Source organism: Miniopterus natalensis, chromosome 14, assembly GCF_054644295.1.
Source record: "Miniopterus natalensis isolate mMinNat1 chromosome 14, mMinNat1.hap1, whole genome shotgun sequence".
Taxonomy (NCBI): domain Eukaryota; kingdom Metazoa; phylum Chordata; class Mammalia; order Chiroptera; family Miniopteridae; genus Miniopterus; species Miniopterus natalensis.
Window position 1 is genome coordinate 23,573,338 of NC_142094.1, and position 14,107 is coordinate 23,587,444.

The window sequence follows — 14,107 nt, forward strand, 5'->3', positions numbered from 1 at the left end:
TGATGTAAGAAAAAGCATCTGATATTTTACTTTTTTAATATGAAGTCTATGAAACTCAATGTGTATTTCACACATAATAAATCTCAGATCAAGCGAAATTTTCAATGGTAACCATGTAAAATGTAGTGACACCAAAACAAGTTGTATTTAATTGAAAAATATTTTACTTTACCTCCATTTTAAAATTTAAATTAATTAAAATAAAATAAAATCACAAAGTCAGTTTCTTAGTACTACCCAAATTTCAAGTATTATACACTGCAGTTATTTAAGGGGTTCTTTTTAAATGCAAATTGTGTTGCTTTAGGCTATATTCCATGCTGCACCTGGCTAAACATCAACATTACCCCAGAAAATAAAGATTCTAAACTAACTCTTGCAACATTCCCTTACGTCTGAAGGTAAAAATTCTATAAAGATTCAAACAGCAGCTTGGTAAGGCAACCTGGAAACTATTAATCCCCAGAGCAAAATTCACATTTTTCAGTCCAGCAAGTAAGGCCTCCAGTTCCTTGGCCAATTTTACAGAATGTCTCTAGCAACAACACTACTCCCACACCACCCCCACCTCCAGCCTTGCTTCCCCTAGGTTACTAGAAGCAGCCTGTCTGGTCTCAATAAGCAACTTAAACACAGAATGACCTTTCGTTATTCAACTGTCCCTCCCCAATTTGCCCCAAAACACTGAGAACTAGAAGAAAGGTGATCTGTGGAATCAAGTATTTCTTAACAATCACCCAGGTGATAGAATCAAGCTGCCCTTTTTTTTTTCCTCTACACCAGCCTTACTCAGATAAAACTGAACATTCCTTCCTTTACTATCTCTGCACAGATATTTATCATATTAATTGATTGAACTTTGTTTGCATTGCTGTCTCCTCATCTTGGACTTTGGTCTTGGTGATTGTCTTCTAAGCTCAAAATGTGTGTTTTGCTTTGGGGACAAATCTTAGAATAGATATTAGCTAATATCAGGGAATTCTAATAATGGTATTATGATTGCCTGGAATGGTCTTATTAAGACATTTAACTGCCCGTCTGGTGTGGCTCAGCGGTTGAGCACCAACCTAGAATCCAGGAGATCGAGGTTCGATTCGGGGTCAGGGCACATGCCTGGGTTTCGGGCTCCATCCCCAGTGGGGGACATGCAGGAGGCAGCCGATCAATGACTCTCTCATCATTGATGTTTCTATCTCTCCCTCTCACTTCCTCTCTCTGAAATCAATAAAGACATACTAAAAACAAAACACCAAAAACCACAACTCTAATGATGATATCTACAACCTTCCAAGGGCCCATACACATTAAAACAAAAACAAAAAAAAAGAAAAGAGAACTATTGAATTAAGATCATAGGTATAATGGTGTTTATTGCAGAAAATTTCAAGTATTATTCTCTCAACTTGTTTTATGTTTGAAAATTTTCATTTTAAAAGTTGGATGTTTATCTTAAGAATAAAAGATGAATAAACACACGAATGAACTTTTTTGAAAAAGAAACACAGGTCTTACATGGTGAGTTAATCTGGAAAGATTCTCCAACTCTGTTGTATTCATTTGTAAATGTTATTTTAGAATAAAGGAATAGAGTGTCCTCCTTTCTAAATGTCAGTTTTTCCAATATTTGTTTTCGGAAGGTGGCTCTTCTGGAACCAGACTCTTAAAATGTCAGGACTGGTTGGGAACGTTATGTTAGACGTACTTGTATTTTCTTGCCTCCTGCAAAACAGTCCGCAGGACCCAGTACCACTGCCTCTGTGTCATCCTTCCCCATAACTGAGCTTTTGGTCTTCTTTTTGTTGCTTTTTAATCTAACTCCTTTCAATGCATGATTCAATCTTGGCAAGACAGGAAGATGAACCAAAATAAGCACTTCCTGGCAGAGTCCTGAAGCTAAGAGGTACTACACACCAATATTATACCAGGATGGATTTACCCTCTTTCCTCCTTTTTTTCCATAGATAACTACAATGCTGGAAATTTCTCCTCAGTTCTCCCTTTTTAGTAAAACTAATAATTTTAAAACATTTCGAGATTTAGAATTCTCTTTAATAAAAATATACATGAGAATATTTACGGAAGGCTTGTTTGAGCTTCATCATAACAGCCAATATTTCAAAATTATACAGGACTGGGTGAATAAAGTATAGTGTGATATATCTGTAGAATGGAATTCTAAGTAGCCATTAAAATACCCTGTTCTGCCTGGCCAGGCGTGGCTCAGCAGTTGAGCATTGATCTAGGATGCAGGAGATCGAAGTTCGATTCCCAGTCAGGGCACATGCCCGGGATGTGGGCTCGATCCCCAGTCGGGGGCGTGCAGGAGGCAGCAGATCAATGACTCTCTCATCATTGATGTTCCTATTTCTCTCTTGCCCTCTCCCACGCTTTCTCTGAAATCAATAAAGATATATTTTTAAAAAATATATCCCATTCTGAAATGACAAAATGTCTAAAACATATCATGAAAAAACTACTGAAGGACAAATGATACAGACTTCTGTATGTATACGCAGGGAGGTTGAGAAGAGTATCTTTCCAACAACACAAATGGCAAACAGGTACATGAAAAAGTATTAATTATCAGTAATCATCAGGAAAATGCAAATCAAAACCACAATGATTTATTACCTCAATGAGGTACAGTATTATTCTCAATAATGGAGGTAAGGAAACAACCTAAGTGCCTGCCCACAGAAAAATGGGTTTTAAATAATGCAATATATATCATGCAATATTATCCAACTTTAAAAAAAGTAGAAACTTTGTCATTTGCAACCAGATGAATGAACCGGATGAGAAGTATGCTAAGTGAAATATATCATACAAAGGTAAAAATTGCAGGGTACCACGTATATGTGCAATCTAAAAAATAAATAAAAGTCAAACGCATAGAACAGAGAGTAGACAAGTGATTGCCAGGGGCTAGGAGAGTGGGAGAAATAGGGAGAGGTTAGTAACATGGTAATACAAACTTTTAATTACAAGATGACTAAGGGCTGAGGATCTAATGTATAACATGGTGACAACATAGTTGGTAACTCTGTAGTGTATAATTGAAATTTGCTAAAAAAGTAGTATTTAAATGTTCTTACAAAAAAGAAAGGTAAATATGTGAGGTGATGGATATGTTAATTAACTCGATGAGGGGAATTCTTTATAATGTACATATAATATACTGTACACATAACAAATCATCACATTGTATGTTTTAAATATCTTACACATGTATTTGTTAATTATACTGCAATAAAGTTGGAAAAACTCAGTAATAATTTAAAAATTAAAACAATGCACAGCTTCTACATAACGAAAGTGAGAGAGGGAGAGACCACACAGAAACAGATCCCTTGCATCCTGATCCAGCCCCAGCTTCCAGCAGCCTAACTTGCCCCAGGGATTCCACTCAACTCAACTCAACTCAGCTCAGCTCAACTCAACTCAACTCAACTCAACTCAACTCAACTCAACTCAACTCAACTCAACTCACAGGGGACTACCTACAGCTCCCAGCAGCTGTGGCTTATCCCCAGGACTTCCTGCAGACCACACTCTGGGAATCCCGACAACTCAAACCTGCTCCAGCTTCAGTTCCAGGTTCCAGTGTACCCTGTCCTTACTCCAGCTATAGGTCCAGGCCCTGGTAAGTCTTGCCCCTCCCCACTGCTATGGCCCACCCATGCTCCAGCTTCAGCTGGCCTGCCCAAAACCCCCAGGACACACAGTCTACAAAGGAGTAGCTACTACACAAGGTCACTCCTTCAAAATCAGGAAAGGTTGTTGCTGCACCTAATTCATATAAACAAACACAGAGAGACAGCCAAAATGTGAGAATACAGAGAAATATGTACTAAACAAAAGACCAGGACAAAACACCAGAGAAAGAACCAAAAAAAACAGACACAACCAATCTATCAGATAGAGTTCAAAACACTGGTTATAAGGTGCTCATAGATCTCAGTGAGGACTTACACAAAGAGATAGGAAACATAAAAAATGAGAGAGAAAACATAAAGAACCAGCTAGAAATGAAGAACACAACAACTGAAATGAAGAATACATTGCATGGAATCAATAGCAGATTAGATGAGGCAGATAATCCTTCTAGCGATTTGGAAGGCAAGGTATTGGATACACCCAATTGGAACAACAAAAAGAAAAGCAAATTTTAAAATCTGAGGCTAGTTTAAGGGACCTCTGGAACAATGTCAACAGTACCAACATTTGAATCATAGGGGTTCTAGATAGAGAAGAGAGAGCAAAAAGGACAGAAAACCTATTTAAAGATATAATGACTCAAAACTTCCCCAACCTGATGAAGGAAATGGAAATCCAGGAAGAGTGGACAGTCCCAAACAAGATGAACCCAAAGAGGTCTATACCAGCACAGATCATTGCCCTGTCAGGGTACTCAGTTGCTTAGAATGTCATCCCCATACACCAAGGTTGTAGGTTCAATCCCTGGTCAGGACACATACAAGAATCAATCAATGAATGCATAAATAAGTGGAACAACAAATCAATGTGTCTCTCTTTCCCTCTTTCTCTCTCACTCTCCCCTCTTCTCTCTTTAAAAATCAATTAATAAAAGATACATCATAATTAAAATGCCAAAAATTAAATTAACAAGGTTTTTGGGTTTTGTTTTTTTTAATTCAAAGTTGGATACAAACAGAAATAAATCAACTTAACGAGATACCAAATGAGTAACAACCATATTAAAGAAAAATGGAAGAATGAATCCAAATAACTTTTGGCTACAGTATTTCACTCCTCTCAGTCCGAAGATAAAAGGACCAAAAGAACTATAAAGAGAACTTAAATTTCACTTAATAAGCTAGTAGGTTTATTGTTAATAGTAGTGTGGGTATTGTAATACCGAAACAAGTTTATATGTATTGTAGCACTGAGCAAAGGAGTAAATACATTGATTTTGATTTTGTTGTGAGCTAGGCTTCTCATGGTGAGAAAAAGAGCTACAAATACAAAACGGTGAAAGGCAAGAATGATATGAAATGGTTATTTTCCCCGGCCTGTCCACTGAAAGGACCTGAGCAACGACACCTCAGTGGCAATGAGCACACCTAGATTCCAGATCTTGGGTTCTAATACCATTTCCTACTAAAAAGAACCAGGACTTTAGCAAAATGGCTGAGTCCAGAGCTGGGACTGAGAAAGTAAGCCTGGACCATCTTGTGCCCAAAGAGTGACAGGCACAGAAGCCAGCTTGAAGGAGCTCCCACTGGAAGAATCTGGGACATCTGAACATCAAAATAAGTAATAATAGTAATGTATTATAACCTACTGAATAAAATCGGAATCCATGTATTCATATTGACAGGAAGTAAATAAGTTAGTAAAATGTTTACCAATAAATGCGGAAGGAATGCTAGAGTTTAAAAATTATTATTTTAATTTTTTAAAAAAATATATCTTTATTGATTTCAGAGAGAGGAAAGGAGAGGGAGAGAGATAGGAACATCAATGATGAGAGAGTCATTGATCAAGCCCGCAACCAAGCATGTGCCCTGACTGGGAATCGAACCCCGATCGCCTGCATCCTAGGTCGAAGCTCAACCGCTGAGCCACGCCCGGCCAGGCAAAAATTATTATTGTAATTTGATTCAGGCAAGAGCCATCAGTGTACTATAAGGAACAGGATTATTCACAAAACTTCAAATAATCTCCCCACAGGTTAGTACTTTATTACAAAGGGGAAAATAGTAGCTTTATAGCAGAGAAACTTGGAGGACATGTCCAGGACTTGGAGATCAAAATTAACATCACCAATATGGGAATGAGTCACAATCACCTGCAACGTGATAGGGTCACCTGGAGCAACACAGGGTCACTTCTAGGGTATTCCTACCACCTATGCATAACCTAAGTCTAACAAAACCTAAATCAAGGGACATTCTACAAAATAACTGGCCCCTTCTCTTCAAAATGTCAAAATTGAGAGAACAAAGAAAGATTAAGACTGACCCAGATGAAGGAAAGCTAAAGAGGCACGACAGTTGAAATGCAACAGGTGATCCTAGATTGGATCCTAGACCTGAAAAATTCTCACTAGAGAGGACAAAGTAGGACAATGGGTGAAATCTTAATAAAGCCTATGGGTTGAATTAAAAAACTATATTATTAAGGATGCATATGGAAGGGGTAAAACTTTCTATAGAAGAGAAAGGAAATGATTATCCTAACTTCAGGAAAGACATTAACTCTTGGGGGATGGTGAGATGGTAGAGGGACATACACAGATGGTTTCAGTATTAGCAATGTCCTATTTCTTAATCCTTTGGTGATGAAGAGTGTGTTCTTGTAATAATTCTGAACTATACAAATGTCATATGTGAAACTCTTCTATTGTATTTTAGAACTTTAAAGAAGCCTTAAAAAGCATATCAGGGCATACCATTTTGTATAAGGTACTTGTATTATGCAATAAGAAAGGTCTGAAAAAAAATGTAAGACAAATATTAATACTAGGTCCACCTGGGTGAGTCAGGGGGGCTGAACTGTCCACTACGAAATCATTTACACTTAAAGAGAGAGATAATAGTGTCTAGACTGTCATCTGCTTGGACACACACATTACTTGAAACCAAACACCAGCACATGTGTTGCCATCACTGTTTCATGAATTTCCTGGTGCAAATAAAATGCCAGATAAAAATGAAAGCATTATAAAAAAATCTATTACAGTTATAAGTCATTACAAACATACAGAAGAGGACACTGAACTTTCCCCCTTCCCCACAGATGTCCCTTTGAGTGTTATAAATAGACAAATTCAAATCTAGGACTATATTACTTTCTAATTCCTCATAAACATAATAAACATCATGGAACATAAATCCAATGAAGGAAAAGGAAAACAAGAATAAAAACAGAAATCAGAAAGAAGGAACAGGATTCTGAATTCCCCAGTTCCCAAAAGATTGTGTTACACAATAAAATAGAAAACTCATCAAATTTTAACATACAACTGAGGCTGTGAAAGACTGACATAACTGTAAAGTTCTTAATAAAAATCAACAAAAATAACACCTAGAAATGGTTTCCTACTCTGTGAGCACTGAGGGTGTTCTGCTATGGCTGAAATTTTCTCACCTCTTCGATGAGTTACAAAGTTACAACCCCACCCTAAAATACCTCTACTCTGCACCCTCTGGAAAGGTGCCCCAGAGACTCACGTGGTCTATTTCTTTGTTTTTGAAAAATATATCTTTATTGATTTCAGAAAGAGAAAGAGAGAGAAACATCAATGATGAGAGAGTCATCGATCGGCTGCCTCCTACAGACCCCCAACTGGGGATTGAGCCGGCAACCGGGCATGGACCCTGACCGGGAATCAAACCTCGATCTCCTGGATCCTAGGTCGATGCTCAACCACTGAGCCACGGCTGGCCAGGCATGCGGCCTGTTTTTAAACCATTTTGGTACTTGCTAAGAAACGAGATGACAGCCGTGGAATCTGAGTTTTGAGAGCACAAAGCTCCAGGCATGAATAAGCCTCAGCAGATGTTATACATTTAGACATTAATAATGAAGCAATTCCTACAGGGCCTTTTGATATTTTACTTGCAAAACTGATTCAAACGAATCAGCTTGGGAAAGAGCAATCATAGGGACTAAAAGCTGGATTAAATATGGTAAAGAAAGGACTTTTGCCGGGGGTGAGCAATAACTTGGGTATCAGAGATTCAAATAATATCTAAGACTCTCTAACTCTAACAATTAATCGAAAAATACAGAAATGAGAAAATTTAGTAATAAATGAGACCACTGCTACAAGCTACTAAAAGGGAAGAAAATTTCAGTCACATTCTAAAAGAACAAAAATATATGGTAATCATTTCACAACATATATCAAATCATCAACATTGTGCACCCTAAACATACACAGTATGGTGGTATATATCACATCACTTATATCGCTCAATAAAGCTAGGGAAGAATAAATTGCAATAAAAATAAAGTTTGATATTTTAGGTATACTAAAATAAATAAGTAAATAAAAGAACATAAAATAAATTTGTTAAAACTGTATCACTTCATTGGAAACATTTCAGAAATCATGGAAATAAAGACAAGTATAAAATTCATTTAAAAAAAAGGGAATGTCACCCGGCTGGCACTCAGCAGTTGAGCATCGACCTATGATACAGGAGATGGTGGTTTGGTTCCAGGTCAGGGCACATGCTTGGGTTTCAAGCTCGATCCCCAGTTGGGGGCGCGCAGGAGGCAGCCGAGCAATGACTCTCTGATCATTGATGTTTCTCTCTCTCCCTCCTCTCCCTTCCTCTCCTTGAAATCAATAAAGACATTTTTTAAAAATATATCTTTATTGATTTCAGAGAGAGGAAGGGAGAGGGAGAGATAGAAACATGAATGATGAGAGAGTCATTGATCAGCTGCCTCCTGCAGACCCTCGACTGGGGTTCGAGCCGGCAACCTGAGCACGTGCCCTGATGGGGAATCGAACCCTGATCACCTGGGACCCTAGGTGGACGCTCAGCTGCTGAGCCACGCCTGGCCGGGCAAGACATATTTTAAAAAAATAAAATAAAAATGGAAATGTCTGGGGGCAAGTAAATCAAAGCTGAAATTTTAAGGAAAAAGTGGTTAAAAGGAATTGAAGTGGCAGTAGGCAAAAAATAATAAAGCGATGTGCTACTTGGTACTAGAAAAGAACACAATTATACCAGCAATTGCAATAATCTTTTATACATCCTAAGAGAAAGTCAGCTAGACTAAACGTACACATCATTACGTTTAGTTCTAAGAGTGAGAACCTAGCTATATGGAAGTGTGAAATCTGTCAGCTCAGCATTTTTAGATTATTGCATTTAAGTCCCATACACCTGCTCTTTCTCAGCCGTCATGGTGTGTGATCGGCTCTCCTGAGCCATGTCTTCTCACAAGACTTTCAGGATCCAAGCCAAGAAACAAAAGCAGAATTGGCCCCTTCCACAAAGGATTCGGATGAAAGCTGGTAATAAAATCAGGTACAACTCCAAGGGGAGACAGTGGAGAAGAACCAAACTTGATCTATAAGGAATCACACACGAGAGATGGCTCACATTTATGCTGTATTCAGGTTGCCTGCATCTTTAAATGCCCAAAAGGATCACTACTGTCTGAACAGTTGAGCATCTTAATTGTGAAATTATTGAAGCATGATTTTTCTCTTGATTTTCCCCTCTCTGCAATAGTAGGTGGTTCAGTAATAATAAATGTGAGACCTTTTAAAAATTAAAAATAAAATTCCATACACCTTACCCTTTGCTTAGGGTACCAGCTGGGTCTTACTAAGCATGTGACAGATACACCAGAGGCTAAACATGCTCTGATATAAAACCCTTATTGCACAGGCTTAGTAGTTAAGTTATGAAGAGGCCATCTGTGTTTTCTGCTTAAGCTGCTGAGAGGATCTCAAGGTTAAAAGAAACCTTCAACGGCATGAATTCACTTACTGCTGCAAGACATGATCCATCTCTGCATTACTACATTAAAAGTGACTCACTCCAGGGACATAGAAACATAGAACAGACTGAGGAATCTCAGAGGGAAGGCAGGGGTGTGGGAGTGGGTGGGGAGAGATTAATCAAAGAACTTATATGGATAAATGCATTAACTCGAGGACACAGACAATAGTGTGGGGAAGGCCTGGGGGTAGGGTGGGTGTGGGGTGGAGATCAATGGGGGGAGGACACCTGTAATACTTTCAACAACAATGATAAATTTCTTTTAAAAAGTGTTTCAGCAACATTTGCTTAAGTACCCAAAGTAAAAAGACTCTATGTCCAAACAGTCCAGTATGCTGTATCTTCCTACCGATCACCCATCAGTCCTACTTTGATCTTTGGAACCTGACAAAGCAAGTCTTCCTCAACACTTCAGGTATCTATCAGTGATCGATTACAGTCCACAGAATAATATAAGCAGCTTGATTTCATACTAGCATAAAAAATAATTACAAGTGGGAGGAGCCCAGCCGGGCGTGGCTCAGTGGTTGAGCATGGACCTAGGATCCAGGCGATCGGGGTTCGATTCCCGGTCAGGGCACATGCCCGGGTTGCGGGCTCCATCCCCAGTCGAGGCTCTGTAGGAGGCAGCTGATCAATGACTCTCTCATCATTGATGTTTCTATCTCTCTCTCCCTCCCCTTTCTTCTCTCTAAAATCAATAAAGATATATTTTAAAAAATTTAAAAAAGAGTGGGAGAAGAGGGATGGTGCCTCCTTACAGTAGCATTCCCATTAATAGATGGAAATAGTAGAAATAGAAATTGACCAACTGGTAAGCACCACATAATAATTATTGGAAGCTAAAAAAAAAAATTATTGGAAGAATTGTCTATGGGTGCTAAAAATATGATAGAATAGGATATTTGCATAGTGTCCAAGGATCTCTCCACATGGTACTCATTCATCACAAGGCACAACAGTAATTGTATAGAGAATTACAACAGACACTTAAGTGATCAAAGCTAACTCAGGCATGAGACCTGATACGATACTGAGAAGGGCACACTGCTTCTGTGGATTCTTGCCAAATATGCATATCCTAAATTTAATCATGAGGGAGCATCAAACTCAACTTGAGGGACATTCTACAAAATATCTGACCAGGAATTTGCAAAAGTGCCAATGTCAGGAAAGATTCCCGAAACCCTGAGGAAGTGTTGCAATTTGGAAACTAAGGAGGCATGGCAACTAAATGTGATGAGGGATCCTAGATTGGGTCCTACACATACACACACACATTAAGGTGACATTAGTGGGGAAACTGGCAAAATTTAAACTAGGTCCATAGAATAGTAATTAGTCTAGTGTCAATGTTAATGTCCTGATTTTTGTCGTGGTACTATGGTTATGTAAGATGTTGATATTTAGGGATGTTGGGTAAACTGTATAAGCAAATTCTTTGCACTAGTTTTGTAATATTTTTATAAATTAGAAATGATACCCAAATAAAAAGTGAAAAAACAAAAGAGCCCCCATCCACCTATCATATTTCCTCCCTCAAGGTTTAGCTGGAACTTTCACACGGATCCAATGGTTTTCACAATGTTCAGTGTGCTGCTCGGTCTGCTCTTTATTTTATTATTTTTCAATTACAGTTTACTTTTAACATTATATTGTATTAGTTTCAGGTGTACAGCATAGTAGCTAGACAACCAATACTGCACAAAGTATTCCCCCCGATATTTCCAGTACCCACCTGGCACCATCCATAGTTAACTATATTACTGACTACATTCCCTATGCTTTACTCACTCTGCTCTTTAATTCTAATGTTAGGGTTTGTGGTTTTTATTTTAATTAGAAAAGTCTTTGATTTTATTACATTCGTATTACAGAAAACAAAACAAAACACCAGCGGATACAGATAATGAAAACTCGAGGAAAAACTCCAAGTCATCTGTCTACTCAGGGAAACTACAATAGTGTGCCACACCCCTTTTTATGTATATAAATAGATCTGGTGCACTGTGTTTTTTTAATTGATATCTTTAGTGAGAGGAGGAGAGGGAGAGGGAGAGAAACATCAATGTGAGACACATTGATCAGTTAACTTAATTCTTTTCATGTTGTTATTACATGCTCAATATTACATGACGTGCACAGATTATATAACATCTTTAAAAATCTGTTTTCAGGAAAGTATGCTTACTTTAACAATAATTATAATGATGAAACGCTAGAAGCCAATTCATTCTCCTGGACAATTCTGTTGTTCCAAAAATGTTACTGTAATTTAATGATGGTACTACTTTTATGTTATATATACAATATTATTAAAAAATAAATTAAAGCAGTTTTATAAAGCCATCTGTCGGATAACAATTAACCAGAGTGTAGCTAGCACTAGAACGACTAAACGAAAACACTGCCAAACCAAATGTTGGAGGAGATGTGAAACAACTGAAATCTCGTAATTGCAGTGAAAGTATAAAATGGTACACTCACTTTAGAAAAGTGTCAGATTCTTAAAGTATTAAACATACACCTACTCTATGACTCAGCACTCTATAACTCCTATTTATCCAAGAGAAATGAAAACACATGCCCATTAAAAAAACAAAACCTCATATAAGAATGTTCATAGCGGCTTTATTCATAACAGCCAAAAAAGGGGAAACAATCCCTGTATCTCAGAGACTGGATAAGCAGCATGTGGTATATTCTTGCAGTGGGACGCTGCTCAACAATAAAAAGGAACAAACGGCTGGCGCAGGCAACAGCGCTAATAAAACTTGTAGGTACATGGATTGAAAGAATTTCCACAAAGCTATTAAGTACCTCAGCGGTTTCCCTCCCGTTGTTCATTGTACATAGAATTACAGTATACGCTTGCTGCCGTTATGATAAACTATAAACTTCACCCAGAGGTAATTTTGTGAGTTCTGTTTCTTGTATTTATCCTGAAGGATATTTAATATAATTTGTTACCTATCTGGTTCATAAACAAATCTTTTTTCTTTTCTTCAAAGCTACTTGGGTCCTAAATAGAGTAATTAAGTTGTTACTGATTGCCCTCTATTTTCCTTTGTCTCTATTGAGTTTCTCTGGGTCGGGCTTCTGTCTTTTGTATTAGGTTCTGGAGAAGAGTGGATTGTGTGGAAGATAAAAGCCTAAAGTGCCAGGTAGAGAAGGAAGGAGTCTCGGTCACAGTCCCTTGGAATTCTGTGCCTCATGAGCTCGTCATCCCAGTTACCTGCTTTTTCGACATCCCGGGCACTATCCCCACATTTTACCACAGAGCAACCTGAGTTCAACTTTCTTAACCAAAATTAACCGTTTTGCTACATTGTGCAAGAAGACATTAAATAGAGTCATAAGCCTTTTTCATTATTACTTAAAAGTTCTATTCATTTAATCTTTAAAACTTAAGACATATGCCATTTTTATGCCTAAAAGAAAGTCGAGGTGTCCTACAGGTAATAACACACAAAACAGAAAATTTAGGTTAAAATGGAGTCCATCGTAGTACTTCATTCAGACGAGAATCATGAATGGATACTGAAAATCAGTGAGAAGCAGCAGGACTTATATGAAGTATCTCCACAAGAAACTTAATCACAAAAGGGAAAAAAAAACTCAGTATTGGAGAAACCTGGCAGATACCACGTTAACAAAGTGATCAATGTTAAAATCATATTAATGGAACACACTGACATGGTGTTCCTCCAGATATGATTCACTAAAACAGAACACAAACTTCTGTGGCATTCTTGGTAAAAATGCATAAACAAACACTGACTAAACCCAAATTCAGGGACATTCTACAAAAATAATCTGTATTCTTTGAAGACGTAAGATTGACAAAACTAAAGAGACACAACTGAATGTCATGCCCGATCCAAGGTTATCTTTTGATATGAACTACATTAAGGACAATTGGTAAAATCTGATCAGTAGATTAGATAATAATAGTATTGTATCAACGTTAATTTACTGATTTGATCATTGCACTATAGTTAAGTAAGAAGCCATTCGTTTTATTGTATTTTTTTAAATCCTCACCCAAGGATACTTTTTCCATTGCTTTTAACAGAGAGTGGAAGGCAGGGAGAGGGAAGAGGGGTGGGGATGGAGCATCTACGTGAGAGAGACACATAGATTGGTTGCCAGGGATTGAACCTGCAACCCAGGTACATGCCATTGACTGGGAATCAAACCCTCGACCCTTCCAGTAAGAGGGCCAACGCTCTAATCGCTGAGCCACACGGGTCAGGACAAGACATTATTGTTTATAAGAAATATACACTTTAGTCTTTGGAGATAAAGAAACATCAGAGAATTCATGGGGGAAAACCTATGTGGAGAGACAGATGAAGAAACGAGCTAGAATGTTACCATCTGGGTAAACAGGGTGAGCGGTGTATAATGCTTTGTGCTATTCTTATACAGCATTTCTGCTTAAAATTCTGTTGATTTGCCCAGCCGGGCATGGCTCAGAGGTTGTCGAGCATCGACCTAGGATCCAGGAGATCGAGGTTCGATTCCTGGTCATGGCACATGCCCAGGTTGCGGGCTCGATCTCCGGTCAGGGGCGTGTGGGAGGGGGCTGATCAATGACTCTCTCATCATTGATG

The 14,107-nt window shown here is 38.2% G+C and overlaps 1 protein-coding gene and 1 pseudogene across 5 annotated transcripts in view; one reads left to right on the plus strand and one right to left on the minus strand.

Annotated features, from left to right (window-relative positions):
* The window catches only part of TET1 (tet methylcytosine dioxygenase 1), a 115,412-nt gene that overhangs the window by 55,981 nt on the left and 45,324 nt on the right, over positions 1-14,107 (minus strand). The gene's annotated exons all lie outside the window — the stretch shown is intronic.
* Positions 8,914-9,060, plus strand: LOC148091522 (large ribosomal subunit protein eL39 pseudogene; annotated as a pseudogene).